Source organism: Saimiri boliviensis, chromosome 9 (genome assembly GCF_048565385.1).
Source record: "Saimiri boliviensis isolate mSaiBol1 chromosome 9, mSaiBol1.pri, whole genome shotgun sequence".
NCBI lineage: Eukaryota > Metazoa > Chordata > Mammalia > Primates > Cebidae > Saimiri > Saimiri boliviensis.
The window spans coordinates 79,454,236-79,472,108 of record NC_133457.1 but is presented as its reverse complement, the minus strand read 5'-3'; the positions used below and the strand labels follow the sequence as shown (position 1 = coordinate 79,472,108).

General features: G+C 48.4%; 1 protein-coding gene across 1 annotated transcript in view; it reads left to right on the top strand.

The window, feature by feature from the left end:
* Nucleotides 1-5,667: 5,667 nt before the first annotated feature.
* BANF2 (BANF family member 2) overlaps nt 5,668-17,873 on the top strand; it is a 31,025-nt gene continuing 18,819 nt past the window's right edge. Inside the window, exon 1 of the mRNA XM_003933175.3 lies at nt 5,668-5,751. The gene's annotated coding sequence lies outside the window, so the exon portion shown is untranslated. The remainder of the gene's footprint in view (nt 5,752-17,873) is intronic.

Sequence of the window (17,873 nt, the reverse complement as noted above, 5' to 3'; positions counted from 1 at the left end):
GTCTTAGGAACTGAGTGCAAGCTGGTGAGGAAGTAGTGCTCATGAGCAAGGGGTTAAGAGGTCAGAAGCAAAGGCAAGGGCTGGATTTATAATTTATTATGTGAAACATTACAGCTAACATTGTAGTGTTCTATAGTTTGCAAAGGGCTTTTTTCTTTTCTTTTCTTTCCTTTTTTTTTTTTTTTTTTTTTTTTGAGACAGGGTCCTGCTGTGTTGCCCAGGTTGGAGTGCGGTGGTGCCATCACAGCTCACTCTAGCCTCTACCTCCCAGGCTCAAGTGATTCTCCTCCCTTAGCCTCCCAAGTATCTAGAAATAGAGGTTCGCGCCACTATGTCTGGATAATTTTTTCAAAATTTTTCTGTAGAGACAGGGTCTCACTCTGTTGTCTAGGCTGGTATTGAACTCCTGGAATCAAGCAATCTTCCTGCCTCAGCCTCCCAAAGTGCTGTGCTTATAGGTGTGAGCCACCGCACCCTACCTGCAGAGGGCTTTGAACATACGCTATCCTAATTCACTCATCCCAACAAACCGATTATATAGATAAGAAAACTGAGGCTCAGGAAACATTATAGCTAACATTGGGAAATTTCACCCTCCTTCAGCAAAGTGCATAGCCTGCAGCCCCATCCGTACCCTTCTTCAAAATGCCACTAGTCACTGTGGTCAGAAAACTCCAGACCAGCGCAAAATTTGGTTGGGTGGTTGAATTTAGGCAACTTTTCATCCTTCCTTCCAGTGCCATTTCCTAGTGAGTCTGCAGATTCTCAGGAAATTTTAGGTGCCACACTTCTTTTAGGTCATAAAAGGAGGAAGTAGTGGGACAGGGACTTTGACCAAGGACTCTGTTTGCACAGCCCCAGAGTTGCTGTAGACCACCATAAGCACTTGCCTTTAGCAGCTCATAATTTAAAAATAAAATAAAGAACATTTTTCATTCTATCATTTAAAAAGTAAGTCTGGGTGTGATGATGTAATCCCAGCACTTTGGGAGGCTGAGACTCGAGGATTACTTGAGCCCAGGAGTTTGAGACCAGCCTGGTCAACATAGGGAAGGCCCCATCTCTACAAACAATGATAAAAAAAATTAGCTGGGCATGGTGGTGCGTGCCTGTAGTGACTTGGGAGGTTGAAGCAGGAGGATCGCTTGAGCCTGGGAGGTCAAGGCTGTAGTGAGGCATGTTTGCAACCCTGCACTCCAGCCTGGGCTACAGAGTGAAACCCTGTCTCAAAAAAAAAAAAAAAAAAAAAAATGTAGAATCACGTAGGTAAAATTTTGGCGAATTTAAGAAGAGAAAAAAAATACCTATAATCTCATCTGTGAAACACAACCACTTGGACATTTTAGTGTATTCTTTCTAGTTTTTTTCCCCTAGAAAAACCTAGGGTGTGTGTGTGTGTGTGTGTATTACACATAACACATATACACATCACATATCCATGTACATGTATATAGTCACCTTTATTGAGATGCAGTTTGCATGCTTTAAAATTCACACATTAAGTGTACAAGTCAATGAATTTTGACAGATGTATGCACCTGAGTAATCATCACCGTAGTAGAGATCTGGAATATTCCCTTTGTCCCACAGAGTCACCTGTGCTGTTTAGCCTGTTCTCTCATCTCCGACTCCAGGCAATCATGGCCCTTATTTCTGTAGCCTCAGAGCAGTTTTGCCTATTCCAGTTTTGACTTCACGTCAATGGAGCCATGTGTTTACTCTTTCATGTCTGGCTTCTGTTGCTCAGCATAATGTTTTTGAGGTTGATCATGTTATTATATATGCATCAATAGTTTGTTCCTTTTGTTGCTGATTAATATTTCATTATAAGAATGTACATTCACTTGTTAATGGATATTTGGGTGTTTTTGGTTTGGGGCTATAACGAATAAAGTTGCTACGATCATTCCTGCACAAATCTTTTTTTGGACATGTTTTCTTTTTTCTTATTTATTTATTGTAGAGATTGGGTTTTGCTATATTGCCCAGGCTGGTCTTGAGCTCCTGGCCTCAAGTGATCCTTTTGCCTCCAGAAGTACTGAGATTACAGTCATTAGCCCCCACACCCAGCCTGTAGACATGTTTTCATTTGTCTTGGGTAACTACCCAGGAGTAGAATCCTGGGTCATAGGGTAGGTCTTTATGTTTAGTTTTACAGGAAACTACCAGACAATTTTCCAAAGTGGTTATATTATGTTACATTATGTGAGAGTTCCAGTTACCTCACATCTTTGTCAACACTTAGTGTTGTTGCTCTTTTTAATATTAGCCATTCTGGTGAGCATGCAGAAGTTTTAATTTGCATTTCCCTTATCACTAATGATGTCAAACATTTTTTCACAGGTAAGTGTTTTTTTGTTTGTTTGTTTGTTTTGTTTGAGATGGAGTCTTGCTCTGTCACCCAGGCTGGAGTGCAGTGGCATGATCTCAGCTTGCTGCAACCTCTGCCTCCCAGGTTCAAGCTATGCTCCCGCTTCAGCCTTCCAAGTAGCTGGGATTATAGTCATGTGACACCACATGACTAATTTTCAATATTTTTAGTAGAGATGGGGTTTTGCCATGTTGGCCAGGCTGGTTTTCAACTCCTGACCTCAGGTGATCCACCCGCCTCAGCCTCCCAAAGTGCTAGGATTACAGGCGTGAGCCACCACACCTGGTCAGGTAAGTGTTTTTATATTTATAATTCTATTTCTAGAGGCAGAGCTAAAGGCTGTTTGAGGCCGTTTTTTGAGTCCTGGGTAGTGCTGAAAATGTTGATACTGTTATTGATGCAATGCTCTGGTATAGCAGACTTCACTCTTCCTCTAACCAAGTTGAAATTCAGAGGAAAACAACTCTGGGTGATTTGTGTGAATGACCAGTCAAGCAGAGACTGGATCTTTCTGGTGGCAGTTCTGGAATTTCAGTACATGCTGTGTCTGACTGGAAGGCTGGAACTGGACCTTTCTCACCATATGGTGTTTTCATTTGGATCTCTCTAGGAGATCTGATGGTGATAATAATGATGATGATGATGATAAGGTGGAGAACGTGGAAGGAGTTAGGGTAGAAATTAAGGCCCACCGCAAAGGCAATGGCAGAGTTGGATTAATCCTACCGTAGTGCAGGTGTGAGGCTGGGCATAGCACAGTACTGAGCAGAGCACCTAGGATAGCATTTTAATCCTAAGAGGCCAGCAGATATCCCTAGTAAGCCTTCACGCACCCGAAACTCCCTCAAGAGCATGAACAAGAGCCATATTTTATATGGTGCTAGCTCCACCTCCATATGCTTATTCCAGGAGGAATTGTCCAGGGAGATGGAAAGAATTTGTGTAACAAATTAGTCCCCTGGGGGTAGCACATTCAGGCCTCCCTGTGCGGAAGAAAAGGCCTTTGGGCCAGGTTGCCAGGCCTCCCCCTGAGCATATGAGTTCATGTGTTTCCTCAAGAGATTCTTGATGATACTCCAAAGCCAACCAGCAGAACACCTCCATCTGCCCTGAGACCTGACACTCACCAGTTCCCAGATGTTCTGAATTGTACCAAGCCAGTTTCTATACTTTCTCCGTCTAAATGTGAACTTATAAAGAACAGCCACCATTTCTTATTTATAAAGTCTTAGTTTGGGTTCCCCCTGAAGCAGACCTGAAACAAGGATTTGAGTGGAAGTAGTTTATTTGCAAGTTGATCCCAGGAAACGTAGGTAGTGGAGTGGGGTGATGAGGCAGGAGATGGGGGCAGCAATGTGGGGTGTGTTAGCAAGCCAGTTGCCACTGTGGACACTGATATGGTTTGAATATTTGTCCTCTCCAAATCTCATGTTGAAAAGTGATTGCAATTTTGGAGGTGGGGCCTGGTGGGCAGTGTTTGGGTCCTGGGAACAAATCTCTTGTGAATGTCTTGATGCTGTCCTCATGATAGTGAGTTATTGCGAAATCTGGTTGTTTAAAAGTGTGTGGTACCTCCTCTGCCTTGTTCCCCCTCTTGCCATGTGATACGCTGGCTCCCTGTTTGCCTTCTGCCATAATCGTCAGCTCCTTGAGGCCTCATTGGAAGCGGAGCAGATGCTGGCGTGATGCTTCCTGAACAGCCTACAGAACTGTGAGCCAATGAATCCTCTTTTCTTTGGAAATTACCAAGCCTCAGGTATTTCTTTACAGCAACAGAAGAATGGCCTACCGTAGGTATCTAAGGCTCAGTCCTGTGGGTCCTCTGGGACACGGTGCAGAACAGGGCTCCAAGTTATTCCACCTGGGCAGGGAGGGAGCTGGGGTATTTATCCACAAACCGCTAATAGTCATTGAATGAGGACATTCCTGGGAGGCTTTAATTTCTGGATCTTGCAGCTGCCCTTCTCGTAGGCAGGGTGGACTCCAGCAGCTGGAGAAAGCCCCCAAGCAAAGATATGCAGGTGCTGACAGCTAGGAGTCAGGCTACCTTTGTACAATGAAGTTGCAAGGCTAAGAGGGTATGGGCAGGGCACTGACAATGTCAGCTGTGCTTCCCCAGTGAACAGGTCCTCAATAAAGCATGCTGGCTGAACCCAGAGAGCTCAGCCAGCTTTGGCCCCACAAGCTACAGCTCCTGTTTATTCTCCAGCAACCCCTGAATACTGCCATCAGCTGGCAATACTATTTCAGGATCAAACCTAAGAGACCAGCACCCTTACGTCTTCTTAAAGTGTGTAGTCCTAGAGCAAGCAGCCTCAACGTCACCTGGGAACTTGTAAGAAATGTGAATTATTGAGTTCTACCTGACACCTACTGAATCAGAAACTCTGGCAGTGGGGCCCAGGAATCTGTATTTTAACAAGTCTTCCAGGTCATTCTAATGCTACCTGAAGTTTAAGACCCACTGTTTTGGACTCTAAAATGTAGGGCAACCCAGCAGTTTCCAAAGCGAAGCCATTTGCTCTTGGTTAGAACTCCACCATCCCCAATCCCAAGAACCAATGGCAAAAGTGGATGGGGCCTCCAGAAACATGTGATACTTTGCCCCCTTTTTTGAGTTTTTCTTTTCTTTTTAGGCTTAGTAAATATACATTGCACCAAGTTATCAATTATCAACAATGGAAAGCAGCCCAGGCATATATACTGTAGAAGATAACCCAAAAGACACCTGTGTTGAATTTAACTTGAAGGTGGGAGGATTTATGTTTCTGCTTGTTTTCCTGAGCTAATATTTAAGTTACTTCTCTTGCCTTGAGTCCCTACCAGATGGGCAGTAGGGGGGAAGTCACGGGTGAATCCGTAGAAGAAAAACCTGCCCTGGGATTTTAAGTCTATCACAGAAGAGGAACAAGGAGCTGGGGCTACCCGCGAAAGTCACTGTGTGGGGGAAAACTATGAAGGATGTGCTTGGTTTAGCTGAGCTGACCCAGGCCAGGTGAGAATAGGAACCGTGGCAGCAAGCGGCAGCAGAGGGACCCATAAGCAGTCTTCTAGGCTGAACCAGGCTGTGTTCCCTACAGCAGACACCCCTCACTCCTTCCAGCAACCCCAGCTGAGAACAGCACCTAGACAGGCCCATTTCTTCTGGAGAGGCTCTTCTTGCTCCTGCTCTGCCCTGTGCCCTGATGCCAGCAGCCACAGCAGCCCTTCTTGTTCCCGCCCCCAACCTGTGGTGTGACATCACAATGTAGTCCGTTCAGGATCTTGAGACTGATTTGCCCCATGGGCCTAGGATGTAAGCTCAACCTCTGGCCTGCAGTTCCAGATCCAAGGTGACTAGGACAAACTGCCGGGCGCCACTGGCTTATCAGGATCACCTGGTGAGTATTCGGAAGGAAATACAGCCAACAGTTGGCTGGCTTAGCACTTTGGGATCTCATTCTCACACAGGTTTAGACGGGCCAAACTAGTGGCCGGGGGTTTGCCGGGACAAGCCCCAGACTCCTCCTAGGCAAGCTGACTCACCTGTTGGACACTCCCCTTCCGAGCCCCTGCTGGGCCACCATCTGCGGGAGGCGGTACTCTAGTCTCCCCTAAGACTCGGCTTACCACCTGCACCAGCTCCCTGGGCAAAGGTCACCTGTGTTCTTAATAGACAGGGCAGAGAGGCCAGGCTCTCAGATAGCAAATTCACTGGAGCATCACGTCTAGCCCTAATTGAGGTCAGGGACAGCCACTGGCCAAATGACGCACCACATAGCAGCAAGAGCAGAGGCAGCTGGCGCAGCCACTGGTGCAGCCACCTCCCGTCCAAAAGGTGTACAATGGCCCTTGCTTTCTGTAAAAGGCCTTCCTGCTTTGGGTGTTTTTAAATCTCCCTCCTGGTGACCCTCTGGTATATATATAATTGGTTCCTTTCCTTTGGGACAGTAAGAGAGCTCTGGGATGGTGACGGGAAATGAGTAGATGGATTAGGACACCAGGAAAGTGGGCAAAATCTAAGATGGAGGGGTCGGGGACAGAGGCTACAGTCATCTCTCAAAGAGGATGCTGGCTCTTCCCAGCTGGGCCACCCGCACTCGGTCAAGGGTGCTTTGAGGCCCAAGGCCTTCTACATCAAACAGTGGGGACCCACTCTGGGCCCCAGGAGGCACAGTCATCTCCCCACTGCGGCTCATTCCTGTTTCCCCACGGTCTATCCATGGTCCATTCACCAGCTGTGTGTGCCAACGCGTCCACACTGCTGCAGCAACATCGCTTCTCTCACACAGGAGTGGCTTCTATAGGACCCTTTGATTTTGAGAAGGCTCCTGGCTCACCCTGACTGTAAGGTAGAAAGAGAGTTGGGGGTGGGTGATAAGAGAAATCTCTTACCCTTAGGCTTTCTTTGCCAACCCTCCTTAGTCTTAAACGTGATGGGCTGAAGCTAACCTCTGCTTCGCACACAAGTCCAAGACGCCAGTGGTTCACCAAGCATGGTAAGAACATTTCAGCTCATCTTAGGCTTCACTGGAAAAGGAAAAAAAAAAAAAAAAACAAACAGTAGAGGTGACAGCGTGAGAGCAACCTGTGGTCCCCGACCTGCAGCAGGTTCAATTTGGAGAGGAGAGAGGGAGCAAACGCTGCAGTTCCTGTGCCAGACCCGCCACCTGCATTATTGCTGGGTTTTACTTTTATTATTATTATTATTTTTGAGACGGAATCTCACTCTGCCGACAGGCTGGAGTGCAGTGGTACGATCTAGGCTCACTGCAACCTCCACCTCCGAGGTTAAAGCTATTCTCCTGCTTTAGCCTCCTGAGTAGGCAGAACTACAGGTGTGTGCTACCACACCCTGCCAATTTTTGTATTTTTAGTAGTGACGGGGTTTCGCCATGTTGGCCAGGATGGTCTCGATCTCTTAACCTCATGATCCTACTGCCTCGGCTTCCCAAAGTGCTAGGATTACAGGTGTGAGTCACTGCACCAGGCCATTATTGCTCTTAATTCTGACCTCTGTGAAGTAGGTGTTCTCAGGCTCATTCTACAGACATGGAAACCGAAGACTGTTCTGTGCTGGGCTCTGCATTAAAGAGGGACAGTAACCTGGAACATGCATTCAGTCTCTATCGACCGTCTCCAAAATTAGAGCTCTCTGAAAAGAGAATGGGCTGCTTTGCAAGGCAGTGAGAGTATACAGGCCAGAGCTCTTCGGTCAGCATAGAAAGGAACGACATTCTTGTGATCAGCTGGGAGCTGGACCAAAAGATCTTTAAAGGCTGTTTCCAAATCCGTGATTGTAGGATTCTGGGTCTTAATACTTTGCCCACCATCTGCGATTGAACCCAGATGGGTTACGCCTTTAAGGGAGCTGCAAACTTCCTATTAGGCAGGGAGAGCTGGAAGGAACCATAAGAGATCAGCTACGGGCCCCGGTAGGAAAGAGGAACCCAGGCTGGTTGAGGGAGTTTTCCGAGGCTCCAGAGCCAATTTGCAGAGTTAACCTGTGTTAAATGAACAAATGGAGGAGCCAGGCCTGAGTGCTGATCAAACGTCTCTGTGCCCATCTCTCTTGTTCACCTGGCTCTCTCCTATCAAGGTTATGATTTAGCCACCGTTTATGGAGCGCCTACTGCATGCCGAGTGTGTTTCTAGAGATGATTTCACTTACTCCTCCCCAGCTCCACGAGGTGGGTGCCATCCGCCATGTTTCTCAGATGAGCATGGTTAGGTAACCGCCCCAGAGGTTCAGGTACTTGTGGAGGTGTCACAAATACTAAATGACAAAGCAGGTCTCGCTAACCCCAAGGAAAACTTCTGTCTCCATCTGCCGCCTCCCGGCTTGTGCGAGGAACCACTTTCCTTTCTAATCTTTTCCCTAAGACAAACTGCCATAGACGTGCCAAGCTCCATGGTGGCTATTCCCAGCCCCTCCTGGACGCTGCCCTGACAGATGCTGAACTCCCTGTGGGCCCGCTTGGTTTGCTGGCCTGGCCCCTCACTCTGACGGGATGAGATGGAGCAATGTCTACACACAGACAGATGTTATGCACCGAGGAAGAAAATCTGCTAATCGAAAGCAGCTTCGGCTAATTGTGGCACTCTCCCTTCTGCGTGGTGCCCTGAAATAGTAGCCACGCTCTGTTCTTTTTTCACAACAGGGAGCCCCAATTGGCAATTTAAATGAGGTTGCAAAGAAGTCAGTTACACAGACCTCTGCTGCCAGTTTCCATGGGTGAGGCCTTGCTGATGCTCCTTGGATAAGACCTGTGTGCAACTGTCTGTGGACTTGGCTTCTTGCTGTGGATAACTTGGACTTGCTGTTGGGCTGGAAGAGCCTCATTTAACCCTGGGGAGAACTGGAACCTCCAGAAATTTAATGTAGTACTAAGCCCAAGAGCACATGGTCTGACCTTGAACTCTGGTTCTGACCTGCTTCTGATTTATTCTACAGCCATCTCAGTCAACAGAACTTTCTTCTGTCATGGGAATATTCTATTTCTGTGTTGTACAATATGATAGCCACGAGCCACACAAGGCCACTGGGCACTTGGAATGTGGCCAGTGGGACCGAGGAGCTGCACTTGTTTAAATGGCAGCTTACATTACACAGCTGTGGGTGGCCGGTGGCTGGTGTGCTGGATGCTGCTGCTCTGGCCCCTGCTGACTTTTGTGACTTCATCTCTGATCTCATTCCCCTCCCCTGGCTTTCTCCTTCCCTCTGCCTGCACTCCCAGACCTCCTGCACGTCTCGATTTTCGCATTTGCTGTTCTCTCTGCTGGCATCACTTTTTCCTCTGATCATTTTAAGTTTACCTTTGCTCAACAGGAGGGCCTTGGATCAAGTGCTTGTCTTTAGAAAGACCGTCCCTATTTCATCAAATAGTGCCCCCAGCCCCACTCCAATTTCTCCTTATGTCTCTGAAGTTATCATATTTGTGGGTTTTCTTGTCTACTGCCCTCTCCCTGGGTAAGAATACCAGTTGCAGCAGAGCAGGGATGTGATCTGTCCTCTCCCATTCCAGTTCTGTGTCTGGAACAGCACCTGACAGGCAGAAAGTGCTCAGCACGGTGCCCAGGGCACATGAACACCCTGCAGGACAGCCCCCACTTCGGCGAGGAGGAAAGGCAGTCACGGCCCCAGTAATTTCTGCTGTTTGACAAAATAACGTGAGCACAGCGGCCTAGAACAACAAAGATTTGTGATTTCTCCCAATTCTCTGGGTCTGGCATGTGAGCAGAACTCAGTTCCACGTTGTGTCAGCGAGGGTTACTCGGCTGGGGGCTGGGCTGGGCAGGGTGTGTCTTCCTTTCTCCCATATATCCCTGGATAAGGGTTTGTGGTCCTCTGTGGCACTACTCCTGTGAGGGCCCGTGGGCACCCAGAATGCCTGAGCCCTGCCTGGGACATGCCCCTCACTGCTCCATGCCTGAGGGAACTATTGAGAGGTGCAGAAAGCCACATGGGTCTATACTTAGGAAAACACAGCCACCCAACTGGCAAGGTGGTAGGATTGATGAGGCTGAAGGGGCTCGAAGGTTGGCCAAATCCAGAGTCAGCACAGACAGACATCAGGGTGCCAGGCTGAAGGGTGAAGGGAAAGAAAGGTCCCTGGAGCCAAGTACATGCTTTAAATCCAGGGAGAGATTGTGGGTCAGAGCTGGGGCGTGCTGACGTGGGGGTGATCGTTACAGCGACATTACCTTTGAGACCCTCATTAGTCTGGGCATTTCATATGAGCTCATTCTAAGCCACTTAGCGCTCCGGCTCCGGGATGATCGTGACCTACACAGATCAAGAAGAGAAAAGTAGCTGTTGGTTCGTTGGCCGAACCCACAGGTATGAGCTAAACACGAAGGATTTAAGCTCTGGCTCTTATCCTGGCCAAGTATATCATCTTGGGCATGTTACTAAACTGTCTAAGTCTCCATTTCCTCATCTGGCAAACGGTGCTCAGATACGTTCCCACAGCATAGCTTTGTTATGAGGATTAAATAAGATGTCTGTGAATTAGCAAGACACCCAGCCCAGCCATAGTAGGGGATCCTTAGGTGATGGTGGGAATGGAGAGGTGGGAACAGATCCACCAAGTAAAGGGCAAAGCCAAGATCAAACGCAGGTCCAGCCGGCTGCACGGCGGCTCCTCCTGCCTCTTCACTGCCGCTAAGAGAAGGGTAGCATTCAATGAGCAGATGGCAATGGCTCAGAGTGCAGATCAGTGCAAAGGGCTTTCTCAAGTCTTCTCTGCAAAGAAGGAGGGATGGCATACGTGTGTCTTTGGTCATTTCCAGGTGACTCTATCCAAAGTCCATGCAGGAAAGTAGATGCTGTGAGCAGGGTGGAATATGCGTATCGAAAGGTCTAGAGAAGACCCAGGGCCCCAGGCATGACTGATCAACATCTAAATGCCACCAACACTCAAGGGCCACACAGTGGGAAGAGACCAGGGACTATATTTTGGCAATTTCAGATGGGTTTGCAAGCACTGGAAATCAAACCTTCACCAGGAGATGCTTTCGAGATGAAAATCCCAGCAGGGATTTCAGGGAAGATGCTGGGAGTAGCGTGTGGCCCCTGAGGAGGAAAATGGAAGTACAGCAGAGGCAAGAATGGCAGTCCCTGCACGGGGAAGATCAGAACGTGTCCCAGGGAAACCACATCCAAGGTTCAAGATGAGAACCACCTGACTTTTTTTTTTTTTTTTTTTTTTTTTTTTTTGAGTCTGAGTTTTGCTCTTGTTGCCCAGGCTGGAGTGCAATGGCATGATCTTGGCTCACTGCAACCTCTGCCTCCCAGTTTCAAGCTATTCTCCTGACTCAGCTTCCTGAGTAGCTGGGATTACAGGCATGTGCCACCATGCCCAGCCGTTTTTTTTTTGTTTGTTTTGTTTTTTGTATTTAGTAGAGATGGGGTTTCACCGTGTTAGTCAGGCTGGTCTCAAACTCCTGACCTCAGCTGATCTGCCCACCTTGGCCTCCCAAAATGCTGGGATTACTGATGTGTACCACTGAGCCCACCCCAGCCAAGATTGTTTCCTAAGAATCGAAATGACTACAGGCTGAATATGGTGGCTCACGCCTGTAATCCCAGCACTTTGGGAGGCTGAGGCAGGTAGATGACTTGAGGTCAGGAGTTTGAGACCAGCTTGGCCAACATGGCAAAACCCTGTCTCTACTAAAAGTAATAATAATAATAATGAAAAGCATTAGGCAGGTGTTGTGGTACATGCTTGTAATCCCAGCTACTAAGGAGGCTGAGTCAGAAGACTCATTTGAACCCAGGATGTGGAGGTTGCGGTGAACTGAGATCATGCCACTGCCCTCCAGCCTGGGTGGCAGAGTGATACATCTCAAAATAAAAACAAACAAACAAACAAACCCTTGACTAGAGAGGCTGGTAACCTGAGATCCCTGATCCACAAAAGCCTGAAATATGATGTCAAATTGTATTTATGTGTACAAGGGGGCATTTTTCTTGAATGAAGGTTTGTAGCAGGAGAGGCAAACTGTGGCATGGCTTTGTTTTGTTGGGTCCACATAGCATTATAAATATTTGAATGACTTGCCAACATTTAAAAATTGGGTACTAGTGTGGAAAAATCTAAATGTTGGGCTTCTCTTGAAAAGACTCACAAGATCCGGTCACATGGGACCCACATTCCAGAAAGAGGTGGCCTCCTTTAGATGGGGTGTGGGAGCCCAGTCAGCTACACGGTCCACAGCACTTTTGTAACCTCCTCAGTGGATGTCCAATGTTAATCCTTGTACTGTTTTCTTCACTGTTTTATTTTTTAAATTTACCTGGTTCCTCTGGCTTTTTCATTTGCAACCCATGATTTGAACTTTTAATTGATGCTCAAAGGGTGGCTGATTTCAAGAAGGTCATTGAAACTGAGATTTTTTTTTTTTCCAGCTTAAACTCTTTCCCAACAATCCAGAGTTGAAACTGGCCCTTAGTAGAGGCAGAACACCACCCTGCTCAGGCCTGGAAGCACAGACGCTTTTCCTCCAAAGGAATGTGTGTATGCTTTCGTCCAAGGGCACATTTACAAATGGAAAGCTTATCTTCTGATGCCATAAAACACCAAAAGCTGCTTAGAAATTACTGAAACTCCTATCTATAGTCTCTGCAAGATACTGCTCAGGTGATAATGCAATCACTGAAAGCAATGACAATCTGGGAAATCCTTTCTTTACAACCTTGATAATTTGGCTTTGAATGAAAACAAATGTGACAGATAAAACTCTTGCTCAGACCCCTTTTCTGAAGCCAGAGCCAACAACGCTAGGGCTTTTCTTTGGAAAGGGTCTTAAGTAGGTCTTTGCATTTGGGAAGGTCAGGCAAGTCTCTTAGAGCCGATTTCTGAATGGAGACTCACAGATGCATATAGTCACATCCTCGCAGCCAGAGACATGTGGACTTGGAGGGCTGGAGGGACTTAGCTGCCTTGGTCCTTAGGAGGCTTCAGAACCCCTGTGCTGAGGCCCAGCCGGCGAGGGCAGGACACACACACACATACACACACACACACACACACAAAATGTGAGAGCAGAGGATTAAAGGAAAGTTAAATCTTGGGCGGGGCATTGTCTGGCAAAGAACAGGAGATAAAGACAAGACACGTGGGCCTTCAGTATCCTATGAGCGGAATGAAGGCAACGCTTAAAATGCCGCACCACTGCCCAGCTCCGCCTGCACGCAAGATGCCCCCTTGTTGCTGGGCAGCCAACTGCTGCATCCCCTGCTTATATTTGCACCCAAGCAGAGGAAGTCACCCCAAAGCTAGGAGAGAAAATGATTGCTCAGAAGTTCAGTGGAAGCCTTTCTTAATGCCTCAGTGGTTGAGAACACAGATGTTAGGCTGAGGCCCACTCAGTTTGAGGCCTGGCGATGCCATAGGTCAGTTAATTTATCTTATCTGTGAAATGGGGTAATCATAGAACCTATCTCATCCCAAGAGTGGGTGGGTGGATGAAATGAGATGATCGTGGTAAGCCTGGATAAGCATGAGCTGCTCTCTTGGGTTGGGTTTCCCCGTCACTGACCTGCGAATCTAACTGCAGTGCAAGTGGTCGATATGGAAAGGGATGCTGGTCCCATGAGAAAGAGAGTGAGGAAGTGAGGTAGGGAAGGGAAGGTGGCCTTGAGCAGTTACCACCATGAGCACTGGGGGCTCCCTCCCACTGGGGATGTCTGGATGTCACCTAACATGGGACAGGCCCCAGAGCTGTCCCACCTGAGGGGTGTGGGGTTGGATACTTACCCACCTGCTCACATCCTGGCTGGGGGCTGCTCCCAGGGTGTCCCATCCCCAGCCCTGCCCACTTGCAGGGCAAAGAGCCACCATGGGAACCGTGAGCCTTTGGGAGACATGGGCAGGACAGGAACAGCATGTGCTAAAACTGTCCTTGTTTTTCTGACTCCTGTCCTGGACAGAGAAGAGCTGGGCTTTGGAACCACCCAGATCTCAGCGTATAGCTCATCACTGCCTTCTATAGCTAGGTGGCCCCTTTGCCTCTTTGGGCCTCTGTTTTCACGTCTCTTAAAATAGAAACAATTCTCTAATGCTGCAGAATTCATTTTGAGGACTGTGTGTGACAGTGGCCATACAGAAGCAGGCGCGTAGTAGGTGCTCGGCCACTGTGAGCCACCTGACTCGCCAGCTCAACTTGGTTCCAGTTCTCCCGCTTGCCTTTCATCCTTACTCTGTTTCTAGTCCCAGGGTGAGCCCAGGCAGGCACCAGACCGTCTTTCTGCGTGAGCAGGGACAAGCTGACATCCACACTAGTTCTTGCCTCCGAGGTGACTTCTGAGTGACAGGCTGCTGCAGTGATCTCCCATGCTGTGTGTTATCATCCTGTTTCCCCTTTAGCTTCAAGCCTCGTCAGCCTGTGGCTTTCATCAGATCCAGGCAGGGTAGAATAACTGCCTGGCCTAACGGTGGCGGAGCCAGCCAGGAGTAGAATCCCAGCGGTAAGAACTTCGGACCCTTGCAGCTTCCCTGGCAGGCAGTGGCGTGTGGGCAGATCTGGGGGCTTCTGCTGAATTCGGCTATGTGGGAGTGTTGGGGCTGGGGCGGGGGCGGGGGTGCCGATGACATCAGGATGCCCAGTGAAATTTACATTTCAGATAAACAAGAAAAAAACCTCTTCTGTACAGTCTGTGAAATACTTGGGCCATGCTTATACTAAAAAGTTATATAGTGTTTATCTGAAATTCAAATTTCACTGGGCCTCTGACATTTTTATTACCTAAATCTGGCAACCCTACTCTGGTGGGAACAGAGAACAAACCTCCTGGGAGGTCTGGGTTACAGACCAGCACAGCACCCTCCCACTCGCCGGCTGGCAAAGGCCAGTGTGGAGCCACCGCCTGCCCCAACATGGCCTCCCCTGGGGTACCTCTCCAGGGCCCGTTAAAGCCCTCATGGAAGTCATTTTTGCCTGAAAAGATTGTTTAACTACACAGCGGGGTCAGTTACAGATTCACTCTCACCCCACTCACCTGTGTAAAGAAAACACGATTCTTTATTCTTAGGCGCCTCCACATAATGCGGTAAGAACAGAGCAGCAGCAAATTGTGTATGTGTTGGGTCGGGTTCCCAGGAAGCAGAGCCTGAGACCCAGGCTCAGTGCCCCTGACCTGGGGAAGGAAGCAGGAGAGAGCAGGGGAGGGGCTGAGAGGTATGGACCAGGGGTATGGACCAGGGGCACTCAGCTTCTGCCTGACCCTCTGGGGGCTCGGGAGCCGGGATGGTACCAGGGAGTTGGCTCCACCCTGAGACAAGGGGGTTAGGGTTCTGTGCTTCCGTATCTGCAGGCCATTAGCTGCCTTCCGGCAGAGGGCTGGGCCTTGCAACCTCCCAGGTGTCTCCAGGTGTGGCAGCTTCCACCACAGAGGTGACTGTGCAGAGAAAGCCACGAGCACGCATTGAGGTTCCCTGAAACACTTGTAGCAGCTGGGCGTACCCGCTGGTCAAGGAGACCTGGGCATGGCACCAGCAGCACCCACTATGCTCTGTCGCCTTGCAATGTAATAGATTCTCTCCGGGCTGCATTCAAGGGTCCCTGCTGGGAGGTGCGCTCTCCTTAGGGACGGTTCTGCCCCTTGTCCATCCTTCCTAAGGGGTGATGGCTGCCAGGTGGGTGTGCGGAGACAGGTGCTGTGTCTTCAAGGCAGTGAAAGAGGGGACTTTGAATACCCATGGAATCTGCAGGATGACGAGGGCCTGAGCTTATGTGGCCACTGGAATCTGCTCCCTGCCTTGGAGGGGTGAGCAGCCCTTTTTGCTTTTTAGGGCTATCTTTAGTACCCACTGCTGCAGCCTATGGCCTGGTCATTTGCCCATGGTTGTGAGGTCCCCATGCATGGGACTTCTTCATTCTGACTCCAGGCTTCAGTTCACCCATCAGGCCTTAAAGCATCTTCTGCCCTCTTGCCCTGGGCTTCTTGTTGCCAAAAGCCAAGGGCACCGCCTCAAGCTTATCTTCCCAGACACTGTTTACTGCTGCTACCCTGTTGCCCACGACACTTCCGAAGTGACCATTGTTGTAATCTCCTGCCATGTCCCAGAAGGCAAGCCACCAAGTCCCATGCACCATTCCCACAGCCCAACAATCTTCCCGACTCTGCTCTCTGGAATCTAAAGAGTCTGCCCACTTCTGGGTTTTTGTTCAGCTGGGAAAGTTCAAGCCCTGCCCATGAACGTTCACCTTTCTTTTCTCTTCCACCTTCCCTGGGAAGGTAGTGTGGATATTGAGGTGAGCCTTCTTTCTCTTTCTAGAATCCATGGGGCGCAAAATGTAGACTCCCTCTTCCTCTCTTCTGGGGAAACTCCTCCCTCCTCAGACGACACTGTTTTCCCCTTCTCTGTGGGGTTATGACGGCAGAGAGAGATGGGATGAAAATGCTTAACTCACAAGGGGGTGTACATCGAGAGGTAATTACAGTGCCCCTATGTTTATAGCGGCATTGGTCACAAAAACCAAAGGTAGCAGCAACCCAGGTGCCCATGACGGATGAATGGAGGAGCAGCATGCGGTATATACAGTGGAATGTTGTTTAGCCTTGGAAAGAGGAAAAATCCTGGCCAGGCATGGTGGTTCGCGCCTGTAATCCTAAATATTTTGAGAGATCAAGGAGGGAGGATTGCTTCAGGCCAGGAGTTCAAGACCAGCCAGGGCAACTTAGGAAGACCAGATCTCTACAAAAAAATTTAAAAATTAGCTGAGCGTGGTGGTGCACGTCTGTAGTCCCAGCTACTCGGAAGGCTGAGGTGGGAGGATGGAGTTCAAGGCTGCAGTGAGCTATGATTGCAGCCAGCGTGGTGGCAGAGCAAAAGTCCATTTTAAAGAGAGAGAGAGAGAGAGAGAGAGAGAGAGAGAGAGAGAGAGAAATCCTGTCTCATGGATGCACTTTGAAGACACCACACCTAGTATAATAGGCCAGTCACCAAAAGACAACTCCTGTGTGATTCTACTTCCATGAGGCATCTAGAGTAGTCAGCTTCATAAAGACAGAAAGAAGAATGATGTTTGTCAGGGGCTAGGAGGAGGGAAAATGGGGATTTGTTGTTCATTGAGTATGATAATGTTCTGAAGATTGGCACAACAACGTGAATATATTGAAGATGACTGCACTCTACACTTAAAGATGACGGAGATAGTCCAGGGACAGTGGCTCATGCCTATAATCCCAACACTTTGGGAGGCAGAGGCAGGAGGATTACTTGAGGCCAGGAGTTTGAGACCAGCCTGGGCAATATAGCAAGACCCTATCCTTACAAAAAATTAAAAAACTAACCATCATGGTGGCTCATGCCTGTAGTCCCAGCTATTCACAAGGCTGAAGCAAGAGGATTGCTTGAATCTGGGAGTTCGAGACTGCAGTGAGCTATAATCAGGCCACTGCACTCCAGCCAAGGTGACAAAGTGAGACCCTGTCTCTAAAATAAACACAAAAATAAAAAAGGTTAAGGTGGCAAAAATTTAAGTCGCGTATTTTACCACAATTAAAAATAAAAAGTGGGCTGGGTGCAGTGGCTCACGCTTATAATCCTAGCACTTTGGGAGGCTGAGGTGGGCAGATCACCTGAGGTCAGGAGTTCGAGATAAGCCTGGCCTCTACTAAACATAGAAAAATTAGCCGGCATGGTGGCAGGCACCTATAATCCCGGCTACTCGGGAGGCTTAGGCATGAGAATTGCTTGAACCTGAGAGGCAGAGATTGCAGTGAGTTGAGATCATACCACTACTCTCCAGCCTGGGTGACAGAGCAAGACTCCATCTCAAAAGAAAAAAAAAAAAAAGAAAAAAAATTCATCTGCTACAAATGCAGATGTCTGGTTCATGGAGGGTGAACTAATACATTTGTCCATTCTTTATGTGAATTATTCTATTTCATCAGCTCCTGTTCCTTTGCAGAGAACAGGACCCGAAAAGGGAAGAGAATATTTTCATGAAGGAAAAATGCAACCAGAAATAGTCGCAGCTAGAACCACTATCAGACAAGTATGTCCAGCCT